This window comes from Podarcis vaucheri (genome assembly GCF_965113315.1).
Source record: "Podarcis vaucheri genome assembly, chromosome: 2".
Classification (NCBI taxonomy): Eukaryota; Metazoa; Chordata; class Lepidosauria; order Squamata; family Lacertidae; genus Podarcis; species Podarcis vaucheri.
In genome coordinates, this window is record NC_138760.1 from 113,844,232 (window position 1) to 113,861,033 (window position 16,802).

At 45.4% G+C, this 16,802-nt stretch overlaps 1 protein-coding gene across 10 annotated transcripts in view; it reads right to left on the minus strand.

Moving 5' to 3' along the window:
* MGAT1 (alpha-1,3-mannosyl-glycoprotein 2-beta-N-acetylglucosaminyltransferase) overlaps positions 1–16,802 on the minus strand; it is a 41,913-nt gene that overhangs the window by 15,116 nt on the left and 9,995 nt on the right. For 4 of the 10 annotated variants that reach the window (XM_082210280.1, XM_082210282.1, XM_082210284.1 and 1 more), the window contains one exon: positions 15,562–15,696. The exons of 2 other annotated variants lie outside the window; for them this stretch is intronic. The gene's annotated coding sequence lies outside the window, so the exon portion shown is untranslated. Of the gene's footprint in view, positions 1–679; positions 964–5,386; positions 5,609–5,633; positions 5,781–8,923; positions 9,834–15,561; positions 15,697–16,802 lie in introns of those variants that run through there. 4 more of the 10 variants (XM_082210283.1, XM_082210289.1, XM_082210288.1 and 1 more) reach the window with 4 other exon arrangements.

The window sequence follows — 16,802 nt, forward strand, 5'->3', positions numbered from 1 at the left end:
GCTCCTGCTAGTACAAAATACAGCTCTTCTATTTCTTTGTTTGCTTTTTCTATGACATCTCATAAAATAAATTATCTGGGCATCTTTATGCATATTGCACTTGCACTGAAAGATCTACACTGGCTGCTAATAAGCTACCCAGTAAGTCCGTATTTTGTTACAAACACTTAAAGCACTAAACAACTTGGGACCAAGACATCTTGCAGACTGCTTCCCTTGGTTCAGATCAAGCCAGGAGTGTTAACCCCTAAGTTAAGTCTTTGAAGTGAAAGAGCTGACTGACAACATTTATTAACACTGTAGGCCATGACTGCTGTGCTTGCAAACATGGCAGGAAACCCATCCCCCAAGAGAATGATGGAATGAGATGCCTCCATGTAATAACTGTGAAGATTTGGCCTGTATTAACCATCGTTTGGCCAGCTTGATGTATACGGATCTCAATTTTAAAATGGATGAAACTCAATTTCTCCCAGGCAAGTGTGTTCAGGAATTCAGCCCTAGTTTGTAAAATGCTTCAACCAACTTGTTCATCAAAGCACACCATCATCTTCCAGTTCCCTGGAAAGAGACGCAAATAATTTTAGGTACACCTTTGAGGCAACTACAAAGCCTCCAGCTGGGCTGGGGTGATAACTCTGGGATCTCATGACCAAATCCAAACGCAATACAGTCATACCTTGGGTTACAGACGCTTCCGGTTGTGTGTTTTCGGGTTGTGCACTGCGGCGAACCCGGAAGTACCGGAACAGGTTACTTCCGGGTTTCGGTGCTCACGCATGCACAGAAGCACTGAATCGCAACCCACGCATGTGCAGATGCGGCGCTGCTAGTTGGAAATGTGCCTCCCGCACGGATCACGTTCGCAACCCGAGCATCCACTGTATTAGCTTCAATAGGCCTCTTCTTTCTTTGGGCTGAATAAGACTTCCTCAGGGCTGTCTCATGTATTCCCTTCAGCCCCTAGCAAAAGAAAACATTCCAAGTGCATGAACACATGTCACATGGATTAGTAATGCCCACGACTGGACTCAGTGAGACTTGCAGGATTCAACACCCTCCCGCTTTGAGTTCCATGTTTCAAGAATATTCGAGCATAGGGTCTGTTTTATACCCAACACTCCTCCTTTCCCCCATTCCAACCCCCAACACAGGCACAGCAGAATCCAAACAGATATTTCCTTTGGGAGCTGCAGGCCACAGTAACTTCTAAGCTCCCCGCTTCCCAGTCATGGCCGGGAAGGGGGAACCCACAATCAAGTGCCCCAGCCTGGTCTACTGTCTTGCATGACTGAAGTAAAGCTGAGTCAATGAATGAGAGTTATTTATGTGTCGACAGTGGCTTCTTCAGCATGGGGACTTCAAATAAGAGGGACCTCTTCCAGACCTACAACTTTCCAAATCAAAACACCTAGAGCATTTTTCCCCCACCAGGAGCTGAGGTCCAGACAAGTCCACCCAGCCAAAGCCAGGAACTCCCTCACTCACCCCCGCCAGCAGACTAATCTATGCCGAAACTTCCAAAGCATCTGTCAAGCTGTCAGTGGAAAACTCCCAGCCAAACTTGTTTGACTGTCCAACACTAAGCCCTGGTCTGGATTAGAAAATCAAAGGTGGAAGGTCAACAAATCCCTGTTTTGTCTGGCTCCAGTGCTATCCACATGAGGAAAACCCTGGTCCCAAAGGGGAACCTAGGAACAGATACTGTTGAGTTTCAGTTAAATTCCTCACAGCCCCACTTGCACAACTAAATACTGTCAAAGCACCAGATATGAGTCACAATATTTGCATCAGTGGAGAAATTGGTTCCTTCAAAAAATGCAGGGAGCACTGAAACATTTTTTCTGTATTAGATGTACCGTATTTTTCGCCCTATAGGACGCACTTTTCCCCCTCCAAAAATGAAGGGGAAATGTGTGTGCGTCCTATGGAGCGAATGCAGGCTTTCGCTGAAGCCTGGAGAGCCCCACCGCCAGACCCACAAGCTCGGGGGACAGCGGGGAGGCGCAACGCGCCTTTCCTGCTGTCCCCCGACTTGGTTGGAAGATTGGCGGGGGAAGCCTGCTCCTCCCTGTCGCCAGCCCCGCAAACTAGGGGGACAGCAGGAGGCGCAGCGCGCCTTTCCCACTGTCCCCCGACTTGGTTAGAAGGCTGGCGGGGGGGGGGGGAGAAGCCTGCTCCTCCCCGTCGCCAGCCCCACAAACTCGGGAGACAGCGGGAGGCGCAGCGAGCCTCTCCCGCTGTCCCCCGACTTGGTTAGAAGGCTGGGGGGGGGGAGAGAAGCCTGCTCCTCCCCATCGCCAGCCCCGCAAACTGGGGGACAGCGGGAGGCGCAGCGTGCCTTTCCCGCTGTCCCCCGACTTGGTTAGAAGGCTGGCGGAGGGCTTCCCCCTCTTCCAGCCCCGCAAGCTCCCAGAGCCACGCAGCTTCGGCATCGCTCTGGGTCCTGTTCTGGGGGCCCCGCGCCTGGGGGAGGGGAAAATAATTTTTCCCCCTTTATTCCCCCCCCCCCCCAATCTAGGTGCGTCCTATGGGCCGGTGCCTCCTATAGGGCGAAAAATACGGTATGTGTACGCATACACGTCTCACATTAGAATAACAGGATTTTAGCTCTGGATTGGATCACTGAAATACTGGGTAACAATTGTGGGTACTGCTCAAGGTTTTTTAGTGTCTGTGGTCTTACACATTTGTTCCCCTTATGGCAAAACAGCACTCCCTCAAATTCATATGTTGACACTTCAGCCCTCTAGATATGAAGGACACAAAGTAATAGGGATCTCGCCATAAATAGCCATAACTATGTGCCATTTCTGTATCATAGTTGGGGATTGATTTTGCAAGCTAAACGGGACCTGCTCCTATTTTTCTGCTGAAATCAGGGAGATACACAGGGCAAAGTCATTGCAAAATAACAATGATTTTTCAAACATTTACTAGGTTAACACAGGAAGGGGGAAGAAAAGGGTTCTTGGCAGCGTGAATAGAAATTCTTCTTCTATTGGAGAGCTATGACTAGTTCTATTTCCTCACGCTGCTGGGAAGGAATATGCAACTGGCTGATCCTAGCAATAGATTCATGAAACATGCCTTTGGCTTGACGTAGCACCTCTAAGCAATGGGCTTTGAGGCCTTAAATCTTAGAAGCCTACACAATGCTCTTCCAAGAAATCAATCAGTTCTAACAATTCAATTCTCTCTCTCATTAAAAAATAAACACCTTAAATATGAAGAGGAGGCGTTTCACATTCCAAACTACAGACTAAGGTTTACACACTTCCTATCACTATTGCATTTACGGAGGAGACCCTGAGAAGGTCGGGTCTGGGCATGGTGGTGTTCAGATACAACATGAAGAAGTCATGCTTACTAAGGGAAGGGTGGAGATTTTGAAGCAGAAGACTCATGCAAATCACACTCTTTGGGCTTGTATCTTTTACCTATGCTTATTGCTTACTGGAGTATACAATCAATAGGTAAACTGGAGATAAAAAGCAAATAAGAAAGTAGTATGCAAGGAGCTTTGGATGATCAGGGCCTCCATTTTTACCTTTGCAATTGGCACAAGGTTACTGATATTGGAGTTGTAATGCATACACTGGGAAGGTACCTGGTCAAATGCCTCGACTGTCACAATGACCCACAGCCATGCATCAGACAATGCAATGGAACTGTGTGCAAAGACAGGGAACTTTGGAGATTCACAATTTCACAAGGGTCATCTCAGGATTTGAGGAGAAACTACACTACATGCAACAAGCCTGAGGCTACATTGGGGAAACAACCCAAACCTCAACACATTCAGCCCTGTGCAACTAATCCAGATGAGCAAGAGACTAACCCCAAATATATTGAATCATACTCCTTCATGGCTCAAGTTTTCTAGCCCTGCCACAATTGAGCATATTCTTTCCCCCATCCTGCCCCCACCCCAAAAGAGAGAGCTTAAGTACTCTTTCTAGTTGTGCGTATCCACAAGCAAAAGGATAACGTATTTACTAAAACAGGATAGATGTAGGGTTTTGATCTTGCCTGAAAGGTAGCCTCTAGGCAAATTCTAGTTCAGTTCATCATTGTTAGGTGACAGCTTAGATAACACTTTGCCCTGCCCAGAGGAAGTAAATTCTGTTTTTGTACTTTCATGAAGCTAAATGCAGCACTGAACCTTTCAGGAAGTCAGCGCAGCTGCCAGCCTCATGGTTACTGGTGCTAATGTTAAGAAGGCAAAGTGATGGAAACACTCTTCCCTCCATCTGGGTTTAATGCTCACAGGAACCAGGCCCCACTTTCTACTCTGCCAGGCCCATTAAAACAGTTGAAGCCTCAATAGTTGGTTGTGAAAGCTTCACAAACAGGCATAGGGAAGCTTTGGCCCTCCAGACTGCACTTCCCATCATCCTTGGCCATCAGCCACACTTGCTGGGACTGATGGGAGTTGTAGTTCACTAACATTCAGAGGGCCAAAGCTTATCTACACCTGCTCTAAATGGAGCATGAGAAGAAAAGCATTTGAGGTTACAAAGTGTGGGGACAGGAGGTTAATGGGAAGCAGAACTACCTAAAGACTGAAAAGAAAAAAGAAAAAACACCCAACAGTCTCAGCTGTTCAGCAAACAGAAACACCCAGCGACTAATCACGAGGCAGCCTAGCAAGACAGGATATCAGTATGACCGGCTCCATGCTTTAACCTTGGACTTAGAACTAGATACAGTTAGACACACAGAGTCCCAGAAGCTCAAGCAAGTCTGTTCAGATAGTGGCTCAGCCGCCAAAGGCATCTCAGTGTATTAAATAGCCAGCTCTTAAGACAGCCTGTGCAGTTATTTTGTATATTTCGTCTATAAACCACCATAAGGATTTAGCTGGGCGGTAAGATGAGGGATGCAAACATGATGGGAGAATACAAGGCGACAACAGGAGAGAGGCCATGACCATGCAAAATTATTCCTTCCAAGTGATTCTAAGGGGTGCAGACCATTCTATCACCTAATTCCTTGCTGTAAGTGCTATTAGAGCAGGTAAAGACACAGAAGGCAGGACGAAGAGGCCCACTATCCAAACAGCACTGCTGGAAAAGTACATGTACTCATGAGCCACAACAGACACAAACACTCCCGGATCTAAAACCGGTCAGATAAAGTCTCTCAAAAGTTTTGCTCCCATGTCTAACACCCACCGCAGAACTGCACTACTACATAGGAAACACATTCAATGCATGCAGGGCTGTTTATACAGTTCTTTTGCACCAAGTTCATCAGATATAAACAACTAAACGTAGAATTACCAGAATAGCCTAGAATTGGTTCCTTTTAAAAAGGCCGCGCCACTGTAAAGTGTTCCTAAATCCCCTCTCCATAGTGCCTTAGAAGTTCAGCTTGTACCCACCGTCACCATTAAGTTGCTGTTGCCACATGGTGCCAGCACTTTCCCCTCTATCTGAAGCTCTGTGGAGTTAACACACAGCGTTTGTCCCGAGCAGATTAGCAAGTCCAGCTCAGGAGACATTCCTTGTGCGCCTCGACAAATAAGTCCACTTCAAGAGCACCCTGCCGCTGCTGCTATGTTCAGCTTTTACCTCCCCTCTCTGTCCCGCTCTGCGATCAACAGCCCAAGTCCAGTGTTATAAACTTGCCTTCTGTCTCTCTGGCAGTTTTTATCGCTTGAAAAAGATCTTTCCGTCGGTATCCAATTTCCAGTGGCAGGAGAGCGGCAGGGCAGAATCTGACAGATTCGCTGGATGCCTGAATTGAAGGAGGTAAAAAACACGGCAAGGCACGCTGCCCTGCTGCAAAGTTTTGAACCCAGAGAGCTAGTTTCACTTCCCCGGGGAAATCAGGAAACGTGGCCCCTCCTTTGTAGGAGGGAAGGGGGCAGGGTTAAGAGGTTGCCACAGGGCAGCCCTCTCTATCAGGAAGTCAGGGCCCCTCTCCTCCTTCAACCTGAAGAGGGAAGGCTTAACCCTCACGCACCCAGAACACCCATAGGGAGGCTGAAGATAAAAAAGGGTTGGATTCTCAAGTCTGCATCTTACAGCGAGTGCAGTGAAGCTAATGCAATCCTGAAACTGTTGCACTGGCCAATATGGGAAAGGTGAGGGCTGGATTCTGACCTCAGTTACTAGCATTAGCCCAGTCCAGATGTTTCTACCGAGTCAAAGCTGGGATCAGATTCTGACCTAAGTGACAGAAGTAGATGCCAAGCTCCCCCTCATACTGCATTTATGCCAAGGAAACAGATCAACATGACCCTCTCTTGCTAAAAGTGGGCTTTGGTGGAGTTGAAGTAGAGTATCAGCAAAGAAGCACAGGCGAAAGGTACAATATTCTTGGTAAAATACCAGGAATAGGACTGGAAGAGAAAACAGTTCTCCTGGCGATGATTAGCTAAGCAAAGCAAGCAATGACCGCAATGAGCTAATTTCTGCTGCCACGTTTCCCCACAGAGGAGCGTTAACCATTAACTGTTCTCTTCCCAGCCAGCTGGTCGCCTGTTTCTGGTGTTGGTGGTGGTGGTGGAGGAAGTGCGTGTGTGAGAGTGAGAATGTGCTGGTTTCGAAGTAAACAGGATACAGAAGAGGGAGGGGATAATTGTGGGGAAATTAGGAAGACCACTTTAGGCAAGCTGTGCATTAAGGGTGCAATGTACACCATCACTCAGAGTCCCATCGTGGGAAGGGGATTAAAGGAGAAGCAGCATGAGGATGATCTCAGACCACTCAGAGGTCTCAATGGGACAGCAAGGGAAAAGGTGGAGTGTTACCTGTGGGTGGGTGTGTACTTTTGTCACCCACACCAGCACAATGGAACTGTGAGAGAAGGGAAGAGCCTGCTGGGGAGGAAGGAAAAGAGATACAGTGGTAATGTGCCTTAACCAAAAAGGCTGCTGGGGGATTGCGGGAGAGAACGAAGAAAATCTTTACTGCATTGGGAACCAGTTTAATTATGAGGACAGGATTCAGCTTGACACGGAAGGCAAAGACGGTTAAAATGCCTAATCAGACACATTGAGTCCACCAAACTCTCTTGCTCTCACTGATTTTATGACGTGACAAATTGGACTTTGGTGTTATAGCTGTAACACCAAGCAACAAAAACATTTATTGGATGATTTGGATCAAGTTTGCATCAGAAGATCAAGGCTGCAATTGAACACGGGGAGAGCCAGATGCAAAATTAGGACCAGATCACTCCCAACTCCATCCCCACCACAACTGCCTACTCACTAATAGGAAACAGAACTCAATCCCAGCCTGCCTGGTCTTCTGCGTAATTATGTTTGGGGGGGGAGGGGAGGGGAAATGAACAGAATGGACAAAAAACCAGGAAGCCATCAACAAAACCAAGGCAGACAATTAAGAGCAGCCTTGGTAGATCAGGCCAAAGCCCTACCAGTCCAGCATTATGCTGCTAAAGTAGCCAACCAAATGCCTAAGCGAAGCCCACAATGAGCACAAGAGCACTCCTGCTGATGATCCTCAGTAACTGATACTCAGAAGAAGCATGCCACTTTGGATAGCAGAGGTAACATATAGGCATCTTGTCACTGATAATCCTCCATATGCAACCTTATAGTAAATTTCTACTTAATAGCTCAGAAACATTGAAGGAACTCTGCATTCCCTAACCTGGTATTCTCCAGATGAATTCTGAATGGCACCAGTTTGAGGAAGGTTCAAAACATGGATTTTTAAATTTTATTTCTCACCTTGCTTCCACAATGTAATTCCTAGCAGAAATAAACAGGGTATCCAAGGCAGTCTTCCAGCCAGGCGCTGACCAGACACAAACCTGCTTAGCTTTAGCAAAGCTGCTATATCCCGTGCCTTCTGACTAGGGAAACAACATGCATTTCCACAGCAGAGGGCAGACAGGTCTGGGCAACTATCTTCCTATGATCTATTCCCTCCCAAGCTAACGTGCATATAGCCAAGTCAATTACAGAAGGAAGGCTGAAGGATGGCTGGAAAGGTCATACTGCCGAGCTGTGATTCGAGCCTAGAGATGAGAAATAGTCTCATCTCTGTGCAAGGACACAGTTCCTAGTTTCTCAGTACTCCTGAAACAGGCTAGCAGCAAACCCAAGTTTGGCCCACGGGGCTTCCCATTTGGCCTCCAAGATAGAACCCGCCTTGTTACTTAGGCAGCTCTTCGTTAGGCAACTCGGTCACTTTGTCCTATGGGAGCTCACATATTGCAAAAAAATCTTCCTGTGCCAACAGCAACAGGAACATTGGCAGCATTCACATACACCTCAGCTGCTCACTCCCATTTGCCTGTGTTTTGACTCACACAGGGGACTGTGCAGCTGTGATACATCTTCAGGGAAGAGCTCTGTCCAAGTCTATGTTGTGCACTAAGGAAGAGGAGGGGATTAAAGAACCATTGGCCCATACATTGTACTGGACTAAGTCAGCAGGCAGGTCTAAAACTGCTGGCCCTTCCACCATTGCTCACTTATACAGCCCCCAGTATGAAGCTAATTGTCAACCAGGCCACTAGTTCAAGTATTTTGCTCAGGCTTAATCAAGACTCCTTTGTTCTAGCCACAGCTCTAGAGCAGGCATGGTGAAACTTGACCCTCCAGATGTTTTGGGACTACAGTTCCCATCATCCCTGACCACTGGGCCTATCAGCTAGGGGTGATGGGAGTTGTAGTCCCAAAACATCTGGAGGGCTCTAGAGGATAAATGTCTCAAGCTGAAAGTCCTCAAAGCAAGAAAAGAGGAGCACTTCAAGTTCATGCCTATGAGCAGAGCAGGCAGATGGAAATCAGAGAAAGCTCCCCACTGAAACCAGCCTCCAATCTTGAAGTCTCCAAATCCCAGTGACCGGAGAAACGGCAGCTACAGGAGCCCAAAGGGAAAAAACTCCAATGCCACATTCTCCACCCTGATGAAGCGGCAGCAGACAAAAATGACCTCACCTTTTGCCTCCCAGTTTCACTTGCCGGAATACGAGCCAACAATTTTCATGATAGTTTTCTGGACCAGATGAGCACTTAACAGGAGAAAGACATGTGAACTCGCAGAGAGTTAAGAAGGCAGCCAGGAAGCCTTGTTTCACAGGTGTACAAAAAACATGACTTCCCTTGAGACTCCAGGATGGAGATATTCTAGTCCAGCTGGTTCCCTCATGATACCTAACTCCCTCCTCTGTGAGCATCAGCTACCAGATCAGGGAGGATTAACTTTTCCCATCTAAAGAGGGGTGTGTGAGGAAGTAGTGAGAGGAAGAGAGAGAACTCAGTGAGTAAATTGATAATGTTTTGCTCGGTGGCTTTGCTTGCTTGTTGAGCGGAATTGAGCAATACAGCACTCTCCCACCAAGAAGGGGCAGCACTAAGCTGGAAAAACGGAAACAGACTCTTGAGGCTTGGCTGCTGACCAAGCCTGTCAGAATTGGGGCCACCAGAGCTAAGGAATGCAAGCCACAGAAAGGGAAAGAAAAAGCTCCGGAGCCAGGGAAACCTTGCCACTTGAAGACCTGATAGAAAGTCCCTTTTGCTTTGTAAGCCTTTCATTCGCTCCATCTGCGCAACTTTAAAACTTCAAAGCTGTGGAGACCCAAAGCCTGTGTCACTTGGAAAGCATGCAAGTGCAATGCTCAAAGAGCCAAATCCCATGGCAGGTTCTGTGCTCTGTGACACAGCACAAAATACGCGTGTCCTCGGGCACAATTTGTCCCTTTTCAGGAAGTGCCAGCTTCAGGTGGAAAAGGGGTGGGATGAGGAGGAGAAGGCTGAAGGCTTAGAAACAAAGTCTCTTGCTTGTTCTGGCCTGTCTTATCTCAAACAGCTAGCCAGCAGCAGGAAGGATTCCTTAGACTGAGCCTGTTTCAGCATTGACTGTAGGAAGGATTCAAGGTTGGAGACAGGGAGAAAGGCAAAGACAACAGTATCAGGACCTGCGCTGGCTGGACTCCACAGGATTACCACCACCAGCACAGAAAGGATCCCAGTTACGTTTTATACGTTGCTGCAATTTATTGTGCGTTTCTTAAATGTAGTTTAATCTTATTAGTAAGCTGCCTTGGGTGGATTTGTATTCTGAAAGGTGGGACAAACAACTGTAATGAATAATAATGGACCACCCAAGACAGATAGAAACCCAGCAACTAGATCATGCAACATATCCAGATGCTAACTTTGCCTGCCCGCCTATCCACTCAGACAACACTACTGTAGGGCTTAATAATATTCACCGCACCATCAGGGGCTCATTCAACTGCTTATACTTCTACCTCCACTGTTGGACATCAGTTGCTGGGAATAACAAATGGGAAGGCTAGGGAGAGTGCCTTGAACTCAGGTCTTGCTTGCAAATGTCTCAGCAGCAAGCAAATGTCTCAGCAGTTGGCCACTGTAAGAAAAGGAGGCTGGACTAGATGGGCCTTTGGTCTGATCCAGCACAGCCCCCCCCCCTTATCTTCAACATGTGATGGAAGCCATCACCTGCCAACAAAGACCTTCTATAAGGCGCAAATAGATCAGTCACTATGCAGGAGTGTCAATGGATACAAGCCAGACATATAAATCCCATGTACATTTAGAAACCAGCAGGAGAACATTTCAGCCTTCCAGGATACTCTACCACTGACCTAAACATCAATATTTTTCATGCAAAAAACAAACTTCCAAGGGAGAATCCAGCATGAAATTGTTGGATAGCATTTACCATCAGGTTTGACTGTATTCATGGGCTTAAATCAGAACCAAGGGTGTGGGGAAGTAGGGGAGTGGGGGAAGTCCCATTATCAGAGTAGAAAAGCCTGTGCTGGTGGGATAGAAATGCTCTTAAGCATGTGAAATTTGGATTTCAAACTGAAAACAGTATCATGACTACATGAATAAATGCTGTTTGCTTTTGCTAAAGGAATGGTAAACACATTTAGTTGGAAATAAGCACCGTTTTGTTGTAGATATGGTCCTAGTGTATGATCTGAAGGCACACACACGAGGCCATGCTGAAGCTAAGCAGCTCTGGGTCTATTCAGTGCTTGAATGTTTACTCCCTTGGAAAGAGAGGTGGGATATAATGGAAGAGAAGTGAGATATAAAGTAAAATTTAAATCAATAAAGATAAACAACAAATAAACTATTCTGATTGTTACTTCAGGCATTTTGTTAACTACCTTGCCTCTTCTTTTGGAAAGAAAAGGCAAAACAAAAATAGTAAAAATATAGGAATAATGCACACCATGGGCAGAAATCCCTGGAAATTATTCTGAGAGAATCCGATCTGTAGACTTGTTTTTAACACCCATTGTCTTGCTTTGTAGCTTCTCCTTTATCCTTCAGAAGAACTGGTGACAGATACCTTCCCTGGGCATAATGGGCACTGTAAGCAATCTGCCTTGCTTGGGACACAGTGACCCAGCTAACAGCATGATAAAGGGCTGCAGGCAGGGCACAAGAGACTGAACACTTGAAACAGATTCCCATCTCTGCATAAAGGGGAATTCAAAAAGTTTAAGGAAGGAAGTAATCAGATCATAGGTGAATGCGGGGTGGTGTTGCTTTCAGCTCTTCTGCTTTCCACATCACCCCAGGATTTAAAAATATCTGAAGGAAGGCTAGCTGTAAGTACCTCCCACCATGAAGCATAGTCCATGCGCCTAAGATGTATAGTTTCCTCCACAGTGGTGCCCCAATGATGGGAGCTCTTTATCCAGAAAAGCTCACCTGACCAATTCTACAAACAGTTTAGAAAGCAGTTTACAATCAGTTTAGGTAAAGCTTTCGTCCTCTTGGAACAATGTCAGAATCTGCCTACAGATTAAAAAATATATATTATTACTCATTTGTTTTCCTTGTTGGCTGTTAATTTGGAATACATTTTTTTCCTGATGGGGTTCCATTGTCTCACTGTACTTTATGTTGTATTCCAATGTGAGCCATCTTCGAGATCTTGGCTAAGACACAAGCTTACACACCTGAATTTTAAAGAAACAAAAACGTGAGAACGGTGGTATAGTCGTAATGGGTTATTAGGTCAAGTAATACGAATAAGGAGTGGCAGAAGTGGACAATTGGTGAGCCAAGGTTGGATCACAGTTAATATAAGACACAATGTGACATGCTAATAATGTACGTAACTGCCTGCTGTCTTTCTCCTCATACTATGTAATGAGCTGAGCTTGATTGAAAAAGTTGAGCTTGAATCTTAGCAAGAAAAAGGCACTGTGGGTGAGTGGTTCCAGTGTCTGGGAAACTGGACAGCTGTCTGTCCTGGATGGGACAGATATGCAGTCAGGGGTGCTTCTGGGTCCAGCTTTGTCACTGGTCCACAGGTAGACTCAGTGGCTGGAAGCACCTTTTACCAGCTGCGCTTGGTACAAAAGCTTTTATTCTTCCTGGACTGGGAAAACTTGACCACAATAGTTCAGACACTGGTGACTTCAAGTCTGGATTGCTGCAATGTACTCTAAGTGGAGCTCCATTGTGCTTGACCTAGAAACTGCCGTTGGCGTAGAATGCTGCAGCACAGTTGCTAACAGGAGTGAGACCCTGCTCAGATATCTGCACTGGTTGCTGATTTCTTACCGGGCAGAGTTCAAGGTGTTACTATTAGTATACAAAGCCCTTAATGGCTTGGGACTAGTTTACTTGTGGGATCACCTTACCCAATATGTGCCCTCTAAACCACTTTGATCTACAGAACTGGCACTGTTACAGGTGCCACATAATACCTGCTACACAGTTTTAAGGAATCAAGTCTTTGAGTATTTCAGCACCCATACTTTGAATTTCCCTGCCTCTTGACTTTGGGCAGGTGCCCTGACTACATTCTTTTTGGCACTTGCTTGTAACAGGTATTGGCAATCCTACGGACACGACTAAATGACTAAACAACAACCCAGACCCATAAATGTTGGTGCGTTTTAATATTTTCTACAGTTTAATGATTTTTTAAATTGTTTAAAATTGTTTTTCTGATAATTTTGGTATTTTTTGGAAACCACTTTGAGGTTTTATTACAATCAAGTGGTACAGAAAATGTTAATGGGACGTGGGTGGCACTGTGGTCTAAACCTCTTGGGCTTGCCGACTGGAAGGTCGGCAGTTTGAATCCTCACAATGGGGTGAGCTTCCGTTACTCTGTCTCAGTTTCTGCCAACCTAGCAGTTTGAAAGCACACCAGTGCAAGTAAATAAATAGGTACCACTGCGGTGGGAAGGTGAACGGCGTTTCCATGCGCTCTGGCTTCTGTCACGGTGTCCCATTGCACCAGACTGGACTTAACCATCCAGGGGTCCTTTACCTTTATTTTTACCTATATAAAATGTTGTTAAATAAATATGTCTAGTGTGGCTCTATCTATGCATTCTGCTGCATTTTAAGGATATGCACCCTTAATAAAGGAATCTGACCCCAGTATTAGTCTAGGACATGGATGGACAACTTTGATCACACCAGCCAACAACTTCCTGTGCCAGATGTGTGCACCCTATTTGCCTGTTTCAGTTTCAAGCAACTTACTGCAATTTGCACACAGTTTTCTCAAACCTGAAACCTGCCACATTACAGTGGGCAGACACCTCTTCATCAAACCATGTGCTGGTTTTGGAGTGGCTATCCTCATGTACAAAAGCAGAAGTTACTTGAACAATCCTCCCATGGCTTGCCTTCTCATTTTCCAACCTGCTCTTACTATTTGGCTAGCCTTGTAAATAGTTAGCATTGGCCGTCTGGGTTGAGGAAGATTTGCCACCCAATAGGGAAACAGGGAATGAACCCTTTCAGATTGCCAGTATGCCAGTAAAGGACTAATAGTCACCAAGCTGGCAAGTAATTTTTGTGAACCACTTTAAGGTGATGTGCAACACTTGCTAATAACCAAGATTATTGGTCAGGAATACTATTGTCTGCTGGAAGCCTCAGGAAGGTTTAAAAATAGTGTTTGTTTTTTAAAGCAACACAGAATGAGACAGGACCCATTATAGGCCCCCATTCTTTTGTCATCTTATTATGGGGTGCTATTCCATTTCGTTTTACACTTGCAAGCTACATTTCTCCCTGTGCTTTATTCTATCTACCTTCAGCAGCTGCCTCTCTTTCTAGGGCACGTTTTAAGATGAATAGAGACATCCACAAAGGTTGAGCATCAAAAGAAGGGAAGAAATGTCATGCCTGACTCCAGGAGAGAGATGGTATGCTTTGCAGCAGACTGCCACTGAGCCAGAAGAAAAATAAAATGGACATGGAAGATCAAACAGCAAATATAGGGCAGTATTGTTAGCATACCTGCATTTAACAGAAAGAATAAAAATGAGAGAGGCGTAGATAAAACGGTTCCAATACCTTGAGCAATTTTAAAAACTGGACCCTAAAGAGATACTTTTGGCACTGTATTGATTTGGGAAATCTAGCCTTTAAGCCACTGCACTTGCCTCTCCTACCCCACTGCCAAATCACAAATGAGAATTGCTGCCTTTTCCCTCCGCACCCAACTGTCATCACATCCCAATCCAAGCTCTCCAGGACAAAACAAGTAGCAGCCCCCCCCGGCTCCCCCCTTCCTCCCCAGCATGCCTCTTCTGCACCCCCCTCTCCTCTCAATTTCCATCCAACGTCGCCTCCTTACACCAACATCCTTCTCTCCCCTTTTGCGGGGCTTCCTCCAGAAAATGAGGATATATTTGGCTCAGGGAGACTCTCCTTGCCTCCAACTGGGACTTACTGATTTAATTTTCCCCCTTTCCCCCCCTCCTGTCTGGACACCCCTCCCCCCAGCACCCACTCCTCTTCCTTCAGACCCTTTTCCTTTCCTTTCCTTTTTCCTTTCCTTCCCTTCCCTCTCTCTCCTTCTGCCAGGATCCCTCTTCCATTCTCTCCCTTTCTCTGCTTCCTAGAGCAGACTCCCTCCCACCAAGGGCTTCTGTAGCGCTTTCAGGCAGCTTAGTTTGCAGTGATGGAAAGGGAGATGCAGTCAGGTCTCACTTTGGAAAAGCAGTGCCAGGGCTGTGGGAGCATCCAAGAGCCCTTACACTGCCTTCTCAAAATCAGGCAGGTTTTGGGGAGGTGGCAGGGTCCACTCAAAACAACAACAACAACAACAACTCTGTCCGGATTTTCAATTTTGAAAATATGGCAACCCTAGTTAACTGCTATGTGGGAACTCATTCCCAGCCATTCCGTGAGAAAATGAAAGCCTTTCAGGGCAAAAGGTCATCACAACAACAGGGTTATAAAGTCATATGCTCAAAGTCATAAGCCATGACAAAGTGCATGAAATTTCTCTGGTAATAAACTTGGTTACCCTCAAATGCAAAGCTAACTTGTCAACAAGCCACCTTCGCACTGATTTCAATATTTATTTATTAAATTTGTATACTGCTTTTCATCTGTAGATCTTAGGGAGCTTCAGAACATAAAAACGCAAGATGCACATCCAAATAAGTGACCTTGATAAAATTTTAATACTTCTTTTAAAACGGCCAATTTTAAAGATAAGTGATAGTTGATGCATGGCACTCCCACATCTAAAAAATGTAAGCTGGGAAAAGTTTGATCCACCTCCCCCACTTCCACAACAGACCCATGCTCATTGAGGCCCCACCTACCTTTTTCTCAGAAGCAGGCACAAAAAGCTCCTTATATTCTTAAACGCAAGTATAGCGTGTAAGACAACTCCCATGATGAAATGTGTGCAGATGTTGTATCCACTTTGTGAAAGACTCCAGACTCCAAGAAGTCACCTAATTAAAAAGAAAAAGTAAGTCTGATATTTGCTGCCAAAGAAAAATTCAAATATAACTCATATAGGTTGATGTTCCGTTAGGATCTTTGTACTGAAGAAGAAGAAGAAGAAGAAGAAGAGTTTGGATTTGATATCCCGCCTTTCACTCCCCTTCAGGAGTCTCAAAGCGGCTAACATTCTCCTTTCCCTTCCTCCCCCACAACAAACACTCTGTGAGCTGAGTGGGGCTGAGAGACTTCACAGAACTGTGACTGGCCCAAGGTCACCCAGCAGCTGCATGTGGCGGAGCGGAGACACGAACCCGGTTTCCCAGATTACGTGACTACCGCTCTTAACCACTACACCACACTGGCTCTGCACCATGGATAGATGAGGCACGGCACGAAGGTTTTAGGTTTAATAAAAAATAAAATAAAAACACAAAGTGACTTAAGTCAGATTCTTTTTCAGATGTGCCAACATTTCTACACAACAGCAGCCACTGAGGGTTCCTAAATACCTGACAATATGCCAGAGACTAAACAAAAAAGAACCCTTGTGTTGCGAACAGAACAATCTGACAACCCAAAAGCAACACGGTAGGCTAATAATATAATTACAATTCTTTTGTATCACTATTGAATTATGTCTTAATTGACAATCAGATAACGTACAATATATACATGGTGACACCAACATATGGATCCTGTGTACCCTTTTGGACGTTTTACTTGGTAATGTATCTCTTATTGTGTAATAACCATTTACAGAATGTTCAGGTATATCATCTCATTTATTGTATTTGAATGTAACAGATTCTATTTGGTATTATTATCAGCTGAGGAAGAACATTGATTGAAACAGTCGGTCATCCTGGAAGGACTGCCCTGTTGCTGTGTTTGGAGCACCAACGTTCTTCAGCATACTCTCTACAAATACTGCTTATTTGCCTCAAGCTTTGGGGATTCTTCTTGACGTTACACAGCCTAAAAATCCCTTATTTTGGGGCATTTTCTTAACTCACATTAGCTGGTGTCACCATGTATATAGTGTACGTTATCTGATTGCCAATTAAGACATAATTCAGTAGTGATACAAAAGTATTGTAATTATATTATTAGCCTA